This window comes from Aethalodelphis obliquidens, unplaced genomic scaffold (assembly GCF_003676395.1).
Source record: "Aethalodelphis obliquidens isolate GAN/ISIS:26980383/991018 unplaced genomic scaffold, ASM367639v1 scaffold70, whole genome shotgun sequence".
In the NCBI taxonomy this organism is placed as follows: Eukaryota; Metazoa; Chordata; class Mammalia; order Artiodactyla; family Delphinidae; genus Aethalodelphis; species Aethalodelphis obliquidens.
The window spans coordinates 7,744,394-7,765,095 of NW_020838014.1; the positions used below are offsets into that span (position 1 = coordinate 7,744,394).

General features: G+C 39.1%; 1 protein-coding gene across 2 annotated transcripts in view; it reads right to left on the bottom strand.

Annotated features, from left to right (window-relative positions):
• The window catches only part of NOTCH2 (notch receptor 2), a 179,681-nt gene that overhangs the window by 95,711 nt on the left and 63,268 nt on the right, over positions 1-20,702 (bottom strand). The gene's annotated exons all lie outside the window — the stretch shown is intronic.

Below are 20,702 nucleotides of genomic sequence, written 5' to 3' on the forward strand. Positions count from 1 at the left end.
TTTTCTCTAAACACCATAAAAAGGCATGGAAAGTCTCCATTTTCATAATGAAGAGGTTGTTCAAATGGGACCTCTAAGAAGCATTTAAATGGAACACAAAGTCTTTGATTCTAACTATAAATCTTGCCATTTGGCTGTAACCCAGATATTCTGGTTCAACCTCTTTCTCCATTTAACTTTTTGGAGGATAGAAAACTAACTGCAAGGCTGTTCCACCATTACCTCGAAGATAACACATTTAAACCAATGTGTTTAAATCCTATCACATCTTCCGATGCTCAATCACTATGTTCTGACCCTCCCAATCACCCAGACTTGAAGCACTGGGGTCCCGTCTCACTCCTTCTTGTCTTTGCCAACCATATCCAAGATGTTTTATTAGCCACTGGTTGACCAGGTGAGGTCTTCAGAGGTCACAGTTTTGAGAAAAGGAGAACCAGATATTTGGGAACTAAGACAGTACATGCCCAGATGAATTACACAGTAACTAAAATGGCTGGAGGAGGAAACAGAGCTAGTAAGTAGCTACAGTGGCAGTGATGTAACTGACCCCAGCCTCCTCACCTTTTCCCAGAGCTCTGAACAGTAAGAGTGGCAGAGCCAGGAGCAGCTGGAGCTCTGAGCATCCTCATGAACAGATGAAGCTAGAGAATAAGAGGCAGTGAGGAGAGGGCACAGCAGTGAAAGCAAAGACTGGCTGAAGTTTCCAGTGAGGAGTCTGCACCTCATACGGTGAGGAGGCCCATTTGGAGTCCTGGTGCTATGACCTTGCACAAGTTATTGGGTTGGCCAAAAGGTTCATTCAGTTTTTTTCCATAAGATGGCTCTAGTAGCACTTAGTTGTCTTTAACTTCATTCAAAACAATTTTGTTAGACTATATTGTGACAGCTGTCATATCAGTGTACATTTTTTAAAAAACTTATCAAAATTGGTGGATTTTTGTGTAGCCATTTGAATACTGAAGATGGAAGAAAAAGGCAACATTTTTGGCATATTATGCTTTATTATTTCAAGAAAGGTAAAAACACAACAGAAACGCAAAAGAAAAAGATTTGTGCAGTGTATGGAGAAGGTGCTGTGACTGATTGAACATGTCTAAAGTGGTTTGCAAAGTTTCGTGCTGGAGATTTCTCGCTAGACGATGCCCCATGGTCAGGTAGACTAGTTGAAGTTGATAGTGATCAAATAGAGACATTAATTGAGAACAATCAACGTTCTACCACGCAGGAGACAGCCGACATACTCAAAGTATCCAAATCAAGCACTGAAAATCACTTGCACCAGCTTGGTTATGTGAATCGCTTTGATGTTTGGGTTCCACATAAGTTAAGTGGAAAAAAGCCTTCTTGACAGTATTTCCACATATGATTCTCTACTTAAACGTAATGAAAACATTCCATTTTTAAGACAAATTGTGATGGGCGATGAAAAGTGGATACTGTACAATAACGTGGAATGGGAGAGATCACGGGGCAAGTGAAAGGAACCACCACCAACCACACCAAAGGCCGGTCTGCATCCAAAGAAGGTGATGTTGTGTATATGGTGGGATTGGAAGGAAGTCCTCTATTATGAGCTCCTTCCAGAAAACCAAATGATTAATTCCAAGTACTGCTCTCAATCAGACCAACTGAAAGCAGCACTCAACAAAAAGCATCCCGAGGGGCTTCCCTGGTGGCGCAGTGGTTGAGAGTCCGCCTGCCGATGCAGGGGACACGGGTTCGTGCCCCGGTCCGGGAAGATCCCACATGCCGCGGTGCGGCTGGGCCCGTGAGCCATGGCCGCTGAGCCTGCGCGTCCGGAGCCTGTGCTCCGCAACGAGAGAGGCCACAACAGTGAGAGGCCTGCGTACCGGGGGGGAAAAAAAAAGAAAAAAAAAAGCATCCCGAATTAGTCAACAGAAAATGCATAATCTTCCATCAGGATAACACAACACTGCCTGCTTCTTTGATGACCAGGCAAAAACTGTTACAGCTTGGCTGGGAAGTTCTGATTCATCCGCTGTGTTCACCAGACTTTGCACCTTTGGATTTCCAATTATTTCCGTCTTTACAAAATTCTCTTAATTGAAAAAATTTCAATTCCCTGGAAGACTGTAAAAGGCACCTGGCACAGTTCTTTGCTCAAAAAGATAAAAAGTTTTGGGAAGATGGAATTATGAAGTTGCCTGAAAAATGACAGAAGGTAGTGGAACAAAAGGGTGAATATGCTGTTCAATAAAGTTCTTGGTGAAAATAAAAAATGTGTCTTTATTTTTACTTAAAAAACCGAAGGAACTTTCTGACCAATCCAATACTTAACTGCACTATCAGCTCTCTCACATTTTAAATAGTTAATAAAGCTACCTGCATCGTGAAGCTGTTTTAAGAACTGAACAAAATCAAGTATGTGAAAAACTTTATAAATATGTAAAAGTTTTGCAGATGAAAAACATTTTTTCTCTCTTTGTACTTATTGAGGAAAAATATAATGCTTTATTCAAATCACAGCTTGATTTTATAACAGAATAGGTTATTTGCTGATTATTTTTTAAGTAAAGGAGCAAAAATTGCCAACGTAGCATAGGTAAAATTAACCCTGAGCTATATTATTAAAAGCATTTGCAACTTATTCAAGGTATCTGTTATGGATGACGTTAGAAACTGCGACACAATTCTCATTCACAGTGACAGTCCTCTGGGCATTAAGCCTGGCTAACACCTCTCGATTCTCCCACACAGGAATTCTTTGCCTTGTAAATAATGGCAAACTTTTAAACCTGGGTGGGCTTTGCCCAGCTTTGCTTCCACCACCTCCCCAACACTATCATATGGCGTCTGCTCGGAGAATGCAAACTCATTCAAAAATGAGCTTCATAAACATGTAATGAAAACGTAAGGTTCCCAGGAAAACAAAGATGAAAACAATATGCAAGATTCTGAAGCCAAACAAACGTATTCCTGAATTATCTATTACTAAGGTTTAATCTACATTGTTGCTTCCTACCAGTATGAAAAAATAAGTTTCAACTAAGGTATGTTTAAGAAACCAGTAAAAATAGAGGTGGTAACTACAGCTTGTCGGTCTACTCTGACCCACTGCTTACTTTTTATGGCTGGAAAGCTAAGAACGGTTCTTACATTTTTAAATGGTTGAGGGAAAAAAATTTTTAAAAAAACAATAATATTTTACGACATTTGAAAATTATGTAAAATTCAAATTTCAGGGTCCATACATAAAGTCTTATTGGAACGCAACCATACTCGTGCATGGAGGGATTGTCTATGGCTACGTTCGCACTACAATAACAGGGTTGAGTAGTTGTGATGAAACGATATGGCTCGAAAAAGTGTTTACTATCCGGTGCTTTATAGGAAAAGTTTGCCAACTCCTGACTGACAGAATATCTGAAGCCTAATTCTATGTATAGCATCCAACATGCTTATTAATAATGATGTTGATGATGAAGAAGAACATTCTCATATCAGTTTCCACAAAGAATGTTGCACTCATTCATTCATGCAACAAGCATTTACTAAGTGCCAGGCATTGTTCTAATGCTAGGAAAATCCTTGAACTCGTGGAGTTTAAATTCTAGTAGGAGAAGACAAAAAGCAAAATTAATAAGTAAAATACATAATTTGTTATGTGACATTAAGTGCTATGTAAAACAAGAAAGGGGCACAGGAAGGGAGTGAACTGGGGATAATGGAGGTGGATAAGTGAGGTATTTCAGTTACAAATAGGAAAAGCAGAAAAGGCCTCACTGAAAGGCACATTTGAGTCAGAACGTGAATGAGGTGAGGGACTAGCCATGCAGGTATCTAGGGAAAGCATGTTCAAGGCAGAGAGAACAGCAAACGCAAAGGCCCTTAAATAGGAAACAGTCCTGGCATGTTTGAGGAATAGCCAGGAGACCTCTGGGCTCCACCAAAGGGATTAAGAAAAAAAAGTAGCAGAAAATAGATTACAGCTATAACTGGGAGGCAGATCATGAGGGGTCGTCAGGCCACTGCAAAGAAGGATTTAGGGTTTTACTCTAAATGAGATAATACTTAGATATGATGTACAACTGATTTATTCTTCTGAAGTCCATGTACAGAAAACACGTCTTATTTTTATGGGAAACTAGACCCATTGTTGGTATAATAATAAAGACTTTCTTATTTAAAATGTTCTAGAGGGCTAGACATCAACCTATTCCTTTACCTTAAAACATGTACAAGTCTCTTTTTTTTTTTTTTTTTTTTGCGGTACGCGGGCCTCTCACTGTTGTGGCCTCTCCCGTTGCGGAGCACAGGCTCCGGACGCACAGGCTCAGCAGCCATGGCTCACGGGCCCAGCCGCTCCGCGGCATGTGGGATCTTCCCGGACCGAGGCATGAACCCGTATCCCCTGCATCGGCAGGCGGACTCTCAACCACTGCGCCACCAGGGAAGCCCTACAAGTCTCTTTCAACCTACATTTTTCACTAAGCCTCATCTCCCTTTCCAAATTCTTCCTTCACAAATAAACTTCTATAACTGTAGCCTAATTTTACAGCTATTTTCCCTTTCTTTTCCACTTTTTTATTTGTTCCTTTGCAGTAAAATTTTCATTCTACTTATTGCCCAGAAACTCTGTCCTAAGAGCAATGACTTTCCCCTTGTCAAGTTCAATGGTCTCATCTGAGATTTCTTCATAAGGAAATTCTCCCTCTTATAGGAGGTACTGCTGACCATGCCTCCATCACCCCACTTGTTTTACATTTGGCTTTTACGACTCCCTCTGTATCTCAAAGCTTGGTAAATTCTTAGTCTAGATTGCTGAATCCTCTTCTCCTTCTTCCCCATCAATTTATGGCCACTTGAGGCTTAAGTCTGGGCTGGACTACTCTTTTCTCTCTTAGGCATTTGTTATTTTTGTTATTGTTCATTTTGTTTCAAGCAACTATCTTCATGTATACAGCTCCAGTTCCATATGTTCAGTTTACTAAAAGTCATCTACTTACCCTAATATATCCTGCCAATACTTGACACTAAACATTTCAAAAGTAGGATTATATTTCCATGAAACTTTAATGCCTCCATTTTCCTAAGGCTTCCATTTACAATCTCAAAAGTCATTTTCGGTTAATCCATTATATACAACTATATAATGTATACATTATATACAACTTATGAACATGTTCTCATGTCTTGTTAACTGAATTCCTACAGTACTCATCATTCCCACGCACTGTTCCCTTTCTGATAAAAAATTCTGATCATCTTAAAAGCCTCAGGCCAGACATCTTGTTGCTGTCTTTTTCCCCACTTCCATCCATCCTTGTAATAACAGAACCTTGGGATTAAAGATACCCTAAGGTAATTTCTACCCAAAGAGATAATTCTTTCTAAAATATCCCTAAAAGACGACCACAGCCTCTACTTGAATAAAAGTAGTTAAGCATGGTGTCTGAGAAATAGAATTTAATAAATACTTGAAGTTATTTTGTTCCTATTATTAAAAGCACAGATACTAGAACCAGATCACCTGGATTTCAATCCCATGTACTCTATGAGTGATCCTGAGCAAGCTACTAAGCCTCCTTGTTGTAAAATAAATTTCATAACAGTGCCTACCTTGTAGCGTTTTAAATAATTGTAAAGCACTTAGAACAGTAGGTAGCACATAGTAAATGCCATGTATTTGTTAAGTAAAATAAAATTACTGGCTCACTACTTTAACAATAGAACTCTCTTCAGTGTGGGTGGATCCCCATGTCAGGAAGCTCTTTCTTTCTGATGTCTTCAAATTCTACCTTCCTTCCTAGGTATGTATATACCAAGAGGGATAAAACATAAGTCCACCAAAAATCTGTAAAGAATGTTCAGAGCAGTATTATTCATAATAACGAAAAGTAGAAACAACCCAAATGTCCATAGCTGATGAATGGATAAATAACATGTGGTATATCCATACAATGAAATATCATTTGCCATAAAAAGGAATGAAGATTTGATACATGCTGTGACACAGATGAACCTTGAAAATACCATGCTAAGTGAAAGAGGCTAGACACAAAAGGCCACGTATTGTGTGATTTCATTTTTGTGAAATGTCAAGAATAGGCAAATCTATACAGATAGAAAGTAGATTAGTGTTGCCAGGGGCTGGGAGGAGGGGGAACTGAAGAGGGACTACTAAGGAGTAGAGAGTTCCTTTGGAAGGTAATGAAAATGTTTGAAAATTAGATAATGCTGATGGTTACACTTAACTGTGAATATACTAAAAACCACTGAATTGTACACTTCAAAAGGGTGAATTTAATAGTATGTGAATTACTGTTGGTGGGAATGTAAATGGGTGCAGCCACTATGGAAAACAGTATGGAAGTTCCCTAAAAAAACTAAAAATAGAGTTACCATATGATACAGCAATCTCACTCCTGGGCATATACCAATATCTAGACAAAACTCTTTAATTTGAAAAGATACATACACCCCAATGTTCACAGCAGCACCGTTTACAACAGCCAAGACATGGAAGCAACCTGTCCATGCCCATCAACAGATGAATGGATAAAGAAGATGTGATATATATGTATATACCCATACACACACACACACACACACACACACACACACACACACACACACACACTGGAATATTACTCAGCCATAAAAAAGAATGAAATAATGCCATTTTGCAGCAACATGGAAGGACCTAGAGATTATCCTACTAAGTGAAGTAAGTTAGAAAGAGAAAGACAAATACCATATGATATCACTTATATGTGGAATCTAAAATATGATACAAATGAACTTATTTACAAAACAGAAACAGACTCACAGACATAGAAAACAAACTTATGGTTATCAAAGGGGAAAGAGAATGGGCAAAGGACAAATTAGGAGTATAGGATTAATAGATACAAACTACGGTATATAAAATAGATAAACAGTAAGGTCCTACAGTGTAGCACAGGGAACTATATTCAATATCCTGTAATAAACCATAATGTAAAAGTATATATATGTGTGTGTGTGTGTGTGTGTGTGTGTGTGTGTGTATAAAAAACTGAATCACTTTGCTGTACACCAGAAACTAACACAACATTGCAAGTCAACGATACTTCAATAAAAATTTTTTAATTAAAAAATTTTTAAAGAGTATGTGAGTTATATCTTATTTTAAAAAAATAATTCTGCCTCCCTATAATTTCCACCTGCTGGCTATGCCTGTCTTCTAGAACAAAACGGAACAAGCCTTCCGCTTCTATTACACGTGGCCCTTCAAGAATTTAAAGATTGGACTTCCCTGGTGGCGCAGTGGTTAAGAATTCTCCTGCCAATGCAGGGAACATGGGTTCGAGCCCTGGTCTGGGAAGATCCCACATGCTACGGAGCAACTAAGCCCGTGAGCCACAACTACTGAGACTGTGCTCTAGAGGCCGTGAGCCACAACTACTGAGCCCACGTGCCACAATTACTGAATCCCACGCACCTAGAGCCCGTGCTCCGCAACAAGAGAAGCCACCACAATGAGAAGCCCACGCACCACAACGAAGAGTAGCCCCCGCTCGCCACAACTAGAGAAAGCCCGTGCACAGCAACAAAGGCCCAATGCAGCCAAAAATAAATAAATAAATTTTTATATATTAAAAAAAAAAAAGAATTTAAAGATAGCTATGTTGACTCTTTGTTTTCTTTTTTCCAGGATTCAATGCTTTGGACTATTCCAGACTTCCTCAACATTTTAGTAGCTTTCTGATGCTTAAGATAACAGTAGTAATAATAATAACAGTGACCAACATTTTTGAAGCACTTACTATGTATTATGTATTTGCTAAGCATTTTATTTTTATTACTCCCTATAACAGTTATGTTATATTATGATCTCCATTCTGTATACGAGGACCTTGAAGCTTAGAAAGATTAAGATTTTAGAGCTACAATATATCAGAAGCAGGATTCAAATCCAGGTATGACTCCAGAGCCCACGTACTTCAAAACTGGGCTATCCTGCCTAGCCCCAACTAGATGATTCTAGTTCATCAAAAACCTCTTTAAAAGGTAGGGCCCAAAATGGAAAAAAAACACCTGATACATATGTTCTTACCACTACGGCATAGAGCTGGACCATCACCTCCTGTGATCTGGACACTGTTGTTTCTAATATTGCAGCCTAAAGTGGTGTTCACTTTTTTAGAGGTCACAAAATCCAGTTGGTTAAAAAGTCCATATTTTTTTTCACATGAACTATTTTTATGCCATATTCCTCCCATCCTATGTTAGTACAACTTGTTTTTTGAACCCCATAATTGGACCTGTAATTTCTTTCTTTTAAATTCACCATGTTGAATCTTTACCCCAAGTTTCCTTGATGGAGATAACTTTTACACTTTATTCATATAATTACAGAATTTCAGCACTGCACCAAACCTCAGAAGTCAACTGGGCTGAACCCCTATTGCACTGATAAGGACACCAAAGCTAACTGACCTGCCCCAAGTTTGTCTGCAAATATAGAAATTTCCCCGAGTTTTGCATCATCTACAACTGTATTTCTATCTTTACCTAGATCCTTTATCAAAACATAGACTATCACTTAACTGAAAGTATTCTACGAAGTCTTGCCCCAAGACCGGTAGCCATTCAGTCAGCTCTACCATCTCAATTACCCCAGCATCCTGTCCACACCTCTCCATTAAGGGTAGCCAGAAAATTGCTCACTGAAAGAATGATCCTTCTCAAGTATAATTTTGATCATGTCACTCTTCTGCTCAGAAACTAGCTTTAGGGCCCAGCCCCTCAAATCCTTAGAATCTATGGCCTACTTGTCTGCCCCACTCCTACCACCCGTCTTACTCCTCAGAGATCCATAACTTAAGCACTCCAGATTATTTCCACATTCGTGTCTACTCTTCCCTATATAAATATCTTCTTTCTAATCTCCATTTTCATCATCACATTTTCCCATCTGATAATGTCTCTAATTAATTTTCCTTTCGTCGATCCTTGCTTCAGAGACCTGCTCAAAACCTATGTCCAATTATTAACCTTTCTCCACCCCATCTCACCATCTCACTGATCAGATCATCTCTGATCTAACAGTAGTTGCATTCTATGTTACATGCTACATAATTTCTAACAGTGTGGCTCTTCTTCATTTATGCCATAATTAGGTCTTTCCTGTGCCTCTCTCAAACTCCTATTTGATATTTTTTTGTGAGAAAGGGCATATCTTCAGACCTTGGCACAGGTGCCTTGAATACCATGAACACCTGTGTTGCAAAAACCCCTCCCAACCTCACACTATGCTCTGCCTGGTAGAACACAGGCCAAGGCCACCTTAAGAATCATCCTGAGGTATAAGATTATCTCTCACACCCCAGGAGGCTAAGCAGAATTATGAACATGGGAAGAAAGGGGAGAAACGGGTGAGACAGCCAGAAATAAAGGGCCCCTGTTTCCTAAAGCAGGAGACCTTTCAACTTTGCAAATCCCTGTTCAACTGTAATACAAGTACACCATATACCCTGTTAGTCTGAGTGGGAATTAAGGCTCTCCACTGAAAACAGGAGCTTAAATAGCCCTTTTCTTGAGATGGCTCAAGTTGAGTTTATTATCCAAGTTCCCTTATAAATCTTTAGTTCTATTAGTTTATTAGAACTTCTATTAAGTTCTATTAAGTACAATTTTTGGAAAATAGCCTAAATCTTGAACTAAAGGTGTATATAAAAAATTTCTAAAAGATAACCAAAAAACTCTAACAGCTGCCTTTTGTTCCCAAAACAATATGAATGCCCGCCTCTCAGCAGGGAATTTATCACTTATTTAAGTAGTATTCTCAGTGACTTCCTCCTAATCTCTTCCTCTCTCTGGAACTATATTCTCTGAAAGAATATAGTTCACAGAGGAGGCTGTGAGTACAGGGAAAGTTTTGGGGGGCTTTTTCCCTGTAAAATAATTTCACAAACTAATCTGAATACTTATCAGCTCCATACAGATATATTCATGCCTTTTTCGGAAAAAGTCTGCCATTTCTGACACAAAGAGGTCCACTCTTTCATTGTTACTGTTCAAACACACACACATGGCGAATGAGGTGAAGGGGAGGGATGGAGGAAAGAAAAGAGAGAGGAAAACAAGGGATTCCTCCAAATGGAACTAGAAAACATTCCAACTGAATGGATGCCCATACAGTCCCCCCTCAATAAAACAGATGAAAACCAGACCCCAACTCTCACATGTCACCAGCAGCCTGGATTGGTTTACATGTAGCCACTTTACAGACTTCAACGAAGCTGGTATTTGAATAGCAATTCCAATCTATCTGGCAATGGCTGCAGTTCAGGATCAGTCTCCCTAGTAATACAGGACAGAAAAATTTGTTCTTTCAAGTTTCCTAAGTGAATAGCCACTCGTCTAGAGAAAAGCTTAAAACACTGCAGCAGCTTGTGTCAGCTCCAAGATGACTGTAGTTTGAGCAGGAAATAAGCCCCTTTTCCAAATAAAAGCCAGTGTTCTCTCTCCTTGTTTTCTCCACCGAATGTTCTGTATCAGCAGGGTGAGCCCAAATGGCATGCACGGCTTCGCTGCAGCTCTGCCTTTAGCTTTTTTTAGCGAGGATTTGGTCATTAAAAAAATAAAACAACAACGCAAAACCCCACCACATACAAGAAGGAGGAAAAAAGAGGCGTGCTTTACGAAACAGCTATTTCAAAATCATGATTTTTAAAAAACTATACAGAATGTGGAATGGAGGGGGGAAAAAATGTCTCATGTGGGTTGTGTCGGCCCTGCAGCTGCTCCTCATTAAAGCTCCTCTTTACTCCCTCTGGGCTGGTTTCCAGCAGAAAATTCTTTAAACAGAACTCCGCTTTCAACCCACTTTCTTCTTGCTCTGGGCCTCTCGGCCCCCCAATCCACAGTGGCAGCCTGCCCTAGCTGAGCTCTAGAGGGGGAGCTGTCGTTAAGGGAAATGAGGTAAGGGCAGAGGGAAAAAATAAGAAACCAAATTAAGCATTGGTCAGTAACAAAGGTCTGCAGTTTGAAAAGGCCCCAAATCAGTCTGTTCTTTCCTGTGACCATAATGCCAGCTTAGTTTCCTGCCCCCTCCCCCAGGCCCCCGTTAAAGTAGATAAAAAATAATTGCTAACAGCCAAGGCTAACTGTAACCAGTTAAAGTTCCTATATAACACTTAATTCCCAAGGCTCTGGCTTCCAAACTCCTAGATGCCCCAGAGTCTACAGAGTCAAGTCTAAACTCTTGGTTGGCGTTCAAGAGGCCCAACCTACTAATCCAACCTCACCGTCCCCCTCCTCTCAGTACCACCAGTTTGACATCTCATCAGACTGTCAACTTTTTAATTCTATAACTCTGCATAAAGGTAACCAACTGGGTTATGCTAATTACTGACTTTGTTTTAAAAAAAACAACAACAAAAGAACAAAACAAAACAAAATAGTACATGAAGACTTCTTGTTAACTTCCTGGTAAAGAGGGGAAAAGGGAAGAACTCTGTGAGGCTAACTTCTTCTTGCCATTCCCACTCCCACTGTCACCTCCCCTCCCCACAAAAAAGAAAGGAAAAAAAAAAAAAGGAAATACTATAGCTTACTCGGCAAGAAGGAAAAAGAAAAAGAACTAAAAAAAGCAATCATGAAATGGTACAGATGAACCAGTTTGCAGGGCAGAAATAGAGACACAGATGTACAGAACAAACGTAAGGACACCAAGGGGGAAAGCGGCAGGGGGGTGGGGGTGGGATGAATTGGGAGATTGGGATTGACATGTATACACTGATATGTATAAAATAGATAACTAATAAGAACCTGCTGTATAAAAAATAAAATAAAATTCAAAAAATTTTTTAAAAAAAGTATTCGTGTATAGAGTTAGGGCCCAGTGCTGGGCTGTTTGTGGTAAAACACATTTTCTAGGGCTTTGCTGGTTTGATGTAAAGGAAACAAAGACAAACATACAATCAATTTCTCTCTCTCTCTCTCTCTCTCTCTCTCTCTCTCTCACACACACACACACACACACACACACAAACACACACACACCTTTTTCTTTTACCACAACTAATAAACAAAGACTACCAAATACTGCAGGACAGCCCATTTTTCTACTATGTAAATTCAGCTTCCTGAACAGAACATTTCTGCTTTTCTTGTAGAAGTGGTTCAGAAAATGTTAATCTTGGTTCCCACATTAGGCCGAACGCTTCCAAATTAAAAGTTTCCCACAGGAAAAGGATTTCATGGGGAGTTGTGAGGCTGGGAATTGTCTTCTGAAACTCCACCTCGCTGGGTTTCCACGTGTTCAGCTTTTTCAACCACCCCCCACCCATCTGAATAAAGCAATAAACACACACTGATTTTAATAAATCCAAATCAACCAGAAGCTGCCGTGGTATATGCTTTAAAACCTAGTTCATAGCATTGTTCATCTTCATCAGAGACTATGAAATCATGGTTAACCACTGCAATGGGAAACCATGCTTTATTTACGTAAGAATTTGCAAACACCCTTATCTTCCAGTTTATAGTCTGGGCTCATTTATCAGAACTCAAAAGCTGAACTGAGTGCCTAGCCTCTTCAATCATCACTTGAAAGATTGGGCAAGGGCATACAAACAGCACTGAAAGAGCTCTGTTGCTGCTATAACAGAAGATGGTCTTTCCTCTGTCTTCTAGCACACAATCAGTACCTTACCATATTTCACTGCACTGGACCCTGAGAAAATATCTATTTGTGATTAAAACACGGCAAACATACTCTAAACACATAAGTTTACAAAAAGCACCCTTCACAGTAATAGGCAAAAATGAATGAGTTAAACCAGTTGTTCCCAAGCTATGCACTGTACAGTTGCTGCAAGGAGTCTGTAAACGCTTATAAAACACTCTCTAGACTACCAGATAATGTCCTATCCATATTAAATGGACTGTAAATGCTGTTACAATTATTAAAATTTTGAGGTATTATGAAGGGTTACTGAATTCTGAGTAGATTTTGACATTATGCATTGTATTCAAACAAGAGACCATGAAGTGGCTTCAACCCAAGATCATCTCTCCTTTATGCCTCACACTCTCGCAAGGCTCAGCTTCTTTAGCTCCTAGAACATGTTACAGTGTGCCTCCAGACCTCTGTACATGCTGTTCACTCAGCCCAAAACACTTTTCCCCTCCCTCTTCTTAAGCCCTAAAATTCCTTTAAGCTTCAGCTCAAATTTTATTTCTTTTGAGAAACAGGCTTGATGCCCCCTGCTGTATATTCCCATAACCCTAACATATATCACTCATTACCTTGTATTATGATTATTTGTCTGCCCAACAGACTAAGAATTATTCATCACCATACTCCTAGTGCATAATACAGTAACTGGTATATAGAAGGCATTCAACTATTCAGTGCTTATATTCTTTTTTTTTTTTTGCACTAGGATTTTTTTTTAGTGCTTACATTCTTAACAGAAGCCAAAAGGCAAAATGCAAGGGTCCATGGAGTCTTTACACCTTCAAAAAACTTTAATTATACTCAAAGTTTGGGAACCACTAGGTTGAGCTATTTACCCAAAGGATTATCAATACTAATTAAGATTCCTCATATATAGAGGACTTCTTACCCTTCACTTACCCCTAAATCATTTAAAGTGGGCAAGCCAAATCTATATGGAGTAGATTTTTTAAATCACATATTCCCCCAAAATATGAACACACACACACACACACACAGTCTGCATTTTCTTTTATACTTTCATTAATCTTTGATAAAACACTGACTACATGAAGCACCAGGATCCTGAGTGACAGAACATCCTGCAAAGTGGCCTCAGTAACATAAACTGCTACACTCTTTTTAGAAACTTAGCAGTAAAAATTAAACAAAATTTCAGAGAAAAAAATTGAGTGTGGGTGCTTGCTTTCTGTTTGCCAATATGAGTAGGTGACCACCTGTAAAATTCTGAAGTCTAAAAAATACATGAAAACAGAAAGTTCCAAAAGCTTATGGTTTGGTCTGAAAGGATTCCTAGTTCAAAAATAATTGTACTCAAATCATATCAAACCAAACCTGAATGTGAGAGTAGGCTTGGAGAAAAACCTGCATTTCTCCAAACTTTAAGAGGGTAAAAAATATTTCTTTGTAGATTCTGAATACATCATTCTTGAAAAAGTAATAATCACACATATAGGTATGCAAAACCATTCAATGAATAATTGGAAAATACAATTTCAAAATGCCCTGAAACACTACAAAATCCCATTTAAATGGCCTTAATTAGAACCAGAGATAATAAAAATAGTGGGCATCATGGGAAAAATAAATAACAGTGCCTTGAACCCTATTTCAAGACAAAAACCACTACTTCCCATAAAAGATAGGACAATGGCCCAAAGGGTTAAAAAAATGGTTCTTGAGGGTAAAAAAAGATCTTAGATGTTACAATGGTTTGTGAACTTCCAAAGGGCCACAGTAGATAAACTGATATACAATATATCTATGGTATTAAAGTTGCATGGGGCAGGGGTGGAGAGATTAGGAAAAAACTCTAAAAAGGCTCCTTTGGGGCAAGGGGTGATAATGATAAAAAGGTTGAGAAACAATGATATTGCATATCCAAATAAGGTAATTTTTAGCTTAGTATCTGGCACTCATAACACTCATAAATGTTAGCTGAATTAAACAGAAAAGTTTCCTACAAATGTTGCCTATATTCGTATATATTCAAACTCACATGTCTTCAAAAAAGTGTTCCTCGGCTTTGGAAATTCCTTTACCTATGCCTGATCTGCTGTATGAAATCAAATTCTATGCCTCCGTAGGGTCAAAGTGAAGATCTTGCAAAGCTAAACAGTGGTCTAACGAGAAAATTTATCTAACATACATGCAGATACCATACAGATTATTTCTTTTAAAAATACAATGCTATCATTATTTTATGTACTCTTGCATTCTTATAACAAAAACAGCAAAACCTTCAAACCCTCACTGCATGGACAATGCTTGCAGCGCACATGAAAGTCTTAGCCTACTGGTATCTATACTTGGAAGCATGCTCTATCATCAACTACACAGCTGGGACTGGATTTGTTTTGTTTATCTGTTTCCCTCTAGATTATAAGCTTTTGAGAACAAACATAATTATTAAAATCATCACCATCACAATAATCACCCAAAAAACTTTTCCACACAAAGGATAACTTTGATGAAGTTAATGACATCTCACAACATTCATTACTTTTATGACAATAAGGGAACAGTTACCATCAAAGGAAAAAATGTAATGTTTTTATTCATTTTATTGAAAACACTCATTAATTTAACAGGATCTCAGCTTTAGTGCAGACCTCCAGCATAGGTCATCTCAACTAGAAAAGTGGCATCAACCAAAAACTGATACAGGAAGATTCAGATATAATTCTTGGTTCTAATTTCAGCAACATCTGCTTTAAGAATTTCTTTTGTATATTTAAAAAAAAAAAAAAAAAAAAAAAAAGCTTAGCCCAAAAATGGCTGTTCCAGTCTATACCGCATGCCCTCCAAGGACATGAAGCATTTCAAGTGGTTATTATGATCTAAGGTAAAGGTCAACAAATATTGCCCTGGGCAAAATCCATGGGCCACCTGTTTTTATACCTCCAGTCCAGGAGCTAAAGCTGGCTTTTACATTTTTTTAATGGTTATGCTTTAAAGAGTTATATAAGTACCTACATTATATCCTCAATTTGCTTCTTAGCCAGCAAAGCTTAAAACCTTTACCATCTGGCACTTTAAGAAAAAAGTGTGCTGATCCCTGCTCTAAGGCCAGGACAGCATTAAAGTACACATAGGCTAAAAACACCTTCAAAACATGTGCTTACAATTTAGGTAACTTTTTTTGTTTACTAGAAGTCAGGGCACTTTAGGAGCACTTGTTATGAACTGCGTTTAATTTCAGAAAGGCAATCCAATGGTCAAAGAATCATCATTGTCAATTGTTGTACCTCTGCATAATTAGAACCAAAGATAATAAAAATAACGAACATCAAGGAAAAAAATTATGGTGTTTAACCTTCATGTGGTGACTCAAGACAAAAACCACTACTTCCTTTAAAAGATGGGCCGCTACTTCCTTTAAAAGATGGGACCATGGCCCAAAAAAATCTAAGATATTACAATGATTTGTGGCCTTCCAAACCAAAGAAACTGAATATCAAGCAAGAATCCTGAAAGTATGCACTCAAGTTCATACAAAGTGAAGATAAATTCATCCTGAGAGGCACTTCACTTACTAAACTGAGTCAAGGCAAAGCCATGCCTGATGTGGCTACATTCTCCTGCACCATTCTGCTTAAAAAACCCACGTCTACTGGTAAGTGAGATGTACTTACGGCATACCTAAGGATGGATGGATGGATGGATAGATAGATAGATAGATAGATAGATATGTAGTTATGAGTTTGTTTTTTATCTGAATAAGAATAAAAATATATTGGGCTTCTCTGGTGGTACAGTGGTTGGGAATCCGCCTGCCAATGCAGGGGACACAGGTTTGAGCCCTGGTCTGGGAAGATCCCACGTGCCACGGAATAACTAAGCCCATGTGCCACAACTACTGAGGCTGCACTCTAGAGCCCGCGAGCCACAACTACGGAGCCAAGCCTGCGTGCCTGAAGCCCGTGCTCCACAACAAGAGAAGCCACTGCCATGAGAAGCCCGTGTGCAGCAATAAAGACCCAACGCAGCCATAAATAAATAAATAAGTAAATAAATTTATTTTTAAAAAAAGAATAAAAATATAACTAGTATATTGTTTTACAAAAACTCTCACCCAAGACTTTAGCATGTTCTCAGAGCTTTTGATTGAGTGGTTCCCCACAGACCTTTCCTCTAGATCAGCTCTGGCTCTTCCACCAGATGTGAACCTTGAATTGGCCACTTTACTTCTCTGAGCCTCAGCCTCCTCATGTATTAAAACAAGATGCTAGGCCAAATAATCTCTAATATTCCCTTCAACTCTAAAATTGTACGATTCCATTAGGTATGTTCTACAGCCCCCTTGGATACTAATATCCTTTAGGAGGATTAAAGACCTCCTTTAGAAGGAATGCAAAAGAATTTCCACATTGTTTTTGTTTCATGGAATGTTAAAAAATAAAATGTACAGCTAGAGTTAAAATTCTTGGTCTTTCAAACTGCCTCATAAAAGCCCTAAACTGTTTGTTTTTAATTCTGCTTTTCTCTCTCCTTCTCTCCTCCCCTTCTCCCTATATATTCACCCTGTTCCTTGAGGGTTGGTACCAAAAATGAAAAGAAATAGCACTGAATCTTTAGGTCACCTAATGGGGACTGAGAAACAGCTTTTAGTCCCACTCTACATTCTAATCACTTATGTAATACAGGATAAGTCACTTGGCTATATTAAGCCTTGGGTTCCTCACATATAAAACAAGATCAGTGGGAAAGGTGCTCGACAAAATCCCTTCCACCTCCTAAGTATGATGACTCTACAATTTTGGCTGTTGAATTCCCTCAGCAATACTGCCCGAGAATGTAATGATGCTTGCTGACGGTAATGCTTGAGGTCAGTGGTTGAGTATGTCTCAACCATCAACCCACTCCAAGCAGGGCCTCCCTGGGGAAAGAATTGTGCCTGTGTTTCTTCTTTTATATCCTTCACACTGCCCAACTATCAACCTTCTAAGTACACAGAGAGTTCAATACATACTTGTGTAAATGAACTGTTGTACAACTCACACTTTCAGCTAATCCCTCACAGGAAGCATAAGGAAGCAAAGAATAAGCAAAAGAGAAAGAGTGATGTATTTAAACAAGATATGGAGAATAACAAGGAACCCTGAGCCTAAAAGGGAAAGTCCTTACCATCTTCCCCAAGACATCTGGCCAACATGAGAGCCTGTTTTCTTCAGCACAGAATGGTGGTAGACATTGCAGTCCCTTTATGGAATCTGATCTACTGAAAAATTTCACAAGACTAAAAATGACTGATCCTAATGAAACTTCAAAGCTTTTGCACAGCAAAGGAAACCATAAACAAGACAAAAAGACAACCCTCAGAATGGGAGAAAATATTTGCAAATGAAGCAACCGACAAAGGATTAATCTCCAAAATTTACAAGCAGCTCATGCAGCTCAATAACAAGAAAACAAACAACCCAATCCAAAAATGGGCAGAAGACCTAAATAGACATTTCTCCAAAGAAGATATACAGACTGCCAACAAACACATGAAAGAATGCTCAACATCATTAATCATTAGAGAAATGCAAATCAAAACTACAATGAGATATCATCTCACACCAGTCAGAATGGCCATCATCAAAAAATCTAGAAACAATAAATGCTGGAGAGGGTGTGGAGAAAAGGGAACCCTCTTGCACTGCTGGTGGGAATGTGAATTGGTACAGCCACTATGGAGAACAGTATGGAGGTTCCTTAAAAAACTACAAATAGAACTACCATATGACCCAGCAATCCCACTACTGGGCATATACCCTGAGGAAACCAAAATTCAAAAAGAGTCATGTACCAAAATGTTCATTGCAGCTCTATTTACAATAGCCCGGAGATGGAAACAACCTAAGTGCCCGTCATCGGATGAATGGATAAAGAAGATGTGGCACATATATACAATGGAATATTACTCAGCCATAAAAAGAAACGAAATAGAGCTATTTGTAATGAGGTGGATAGACCTAGAGTCTGTCATACAGAGTGAAGTAAGTCAGAAAGAAAAAGACAAATACCGTATGCTAACACATATATATGGAATTTAAGAAAAAAATGTCATGAAGAACCTAGGGGTAAAGCAGGAATAAAGACGCAGACCTCTTAGAGAATGGACTTGAGGTTATGGGGAGGGGGAAGGGTGAGCTGTGACAGGGCGAGAAAGAGTCATGGGCATATACACACTAACAAACGCAGTAAGGTAGATAGCTAGTGGGAAGCAGCCGCATGGCACAGGGATATTGGCTCGGTGCTTTGTGACAGCCTGGAGGGGTGGGATGGGGAGGGTGGGAGGGAGGGAGACGCAACAGGGAAGACATATGGGAACATATGTTTATGTATGACTGATTCACTTTGTTATAAAGCAGAAACTAACACACCATTGTAAAGCAATTATACCCCAATAAAGATGTTAAAAAAAAAAAAAAAAATGACTGATGTGTGTGTCTGGGAAGAGATGCACCAAATTTAAACTTGCAGGGAATCAATCACTTAATTAAATTCATGTAGGACCTTTTTCCAGATACAATTTTTATATATCCTCTCAGCACAGCGTAAGTACCTGTCTTACTCATTTCCCCAGCTCAAGATGCTCTCATTAATTCTTATAAAATTTAGGAAAGAATGGGTAATATGTCATAATTAGAGAGTATGCTTCTCTGAAGACTAATTATAAACTCTGACTGTCAGTGTCAACCTTTGCCTGGAAGGAAATGAGTCAACTTTTCATTAGTAATCAAGCTCTGTCCACTTTTTTAAGAGTGACCCAGAAATTCAAGGCCATGAATTTTAACATGAGACAGAAAATCAGACACCACAAATATTATATACAAATGGGACTAAGACAGAAAAATTAAAGTCAAAGAGGCTCCTGAGGTACTTTTCAGGCTGAGTGAGGTTTCAGAAGGGGCAAGTTACCCAGTAAAATAACTACCCAAAGAGATGTCTCTGGCTTACACAATAAGAACCCCAGCATTTCAAAACTTTAAAGGGACAGGTGGTTAAATGGCCAAGGCACTACCATGGTCAAGGTAAAAACTCATAACCACTGTCAAATGTTTTCCACATAGAATAGGCATCCCTGGTTTATTCTGGATGATTGAGGGTTTGGATATGTACTATATAATCAGAGGAAACAAGCAGTAAAGGACATGAGCTAATTTGGGGTAACCAGAGATGTGGCGAACAGATGCTTGCTTACTCTGGATGCCTGAACTGAACTGGATCAGGCCAATGATATGCTGGACAGAAGAGATCTGAGGTGGGAACACCTAAATTCTCAGCTACGAGAATGCGCTATGCCTTATATGAAGACCGATCCTGTTCCTGGTGTCTCTGTTTTTCCATCACTCCTCCTATCCCAACCCATTGTTTCTGCTGCCTCAGAGATTCTTGAACTCTGAGTTTCCCTGCAAATGGTGTCCACAAGCCTACCTGGTCACTCTGCTCTGGAAGCAGCACAAGACTCAACAGTCAAGGCCAAAAAAGGGAGGGGAGGACAGATGACTGCTCCCAGCTGCCCTCTCTTCTTGTCCCCGGTCTCCCCACTCACCCCTAACTCTAGACAGTCTATCTTCAAGCATTCAAGCCAGCATGTGCTAAAGGAATGATTTTTTTTAATGAGCTATCACTGTGAAACAGATTAATCCACATACCAGTTTAGTAAAACCTCACACAAACTGAAGTATAGACAGAAGGGAACACCCAAGATGTAGAAAAGTTTTAAAACTATGTCATTAAGGAAAAAAATGATGAAGATATTGGTAACAATTATTCCAGTTAATAATAGCTCTCTAGTCCCCTCAGTCTCTCTACTTCCGGCCTTCCACCTATCCATCTCCTAAGACACAGTCAATATTCTCAGATTCTAAGTGAAACACAAAAAAATCCCCTGACTGTAGTCTTCTGTCCCATAGTCATCCCCTTGTCTGAATCTCCATAGTTCTTATCACCTGTGCTGCTCCATTGGGCAGTTAAAGTTCGCACTACAATAACAGGGTTGAGTAGTTGTGATGAA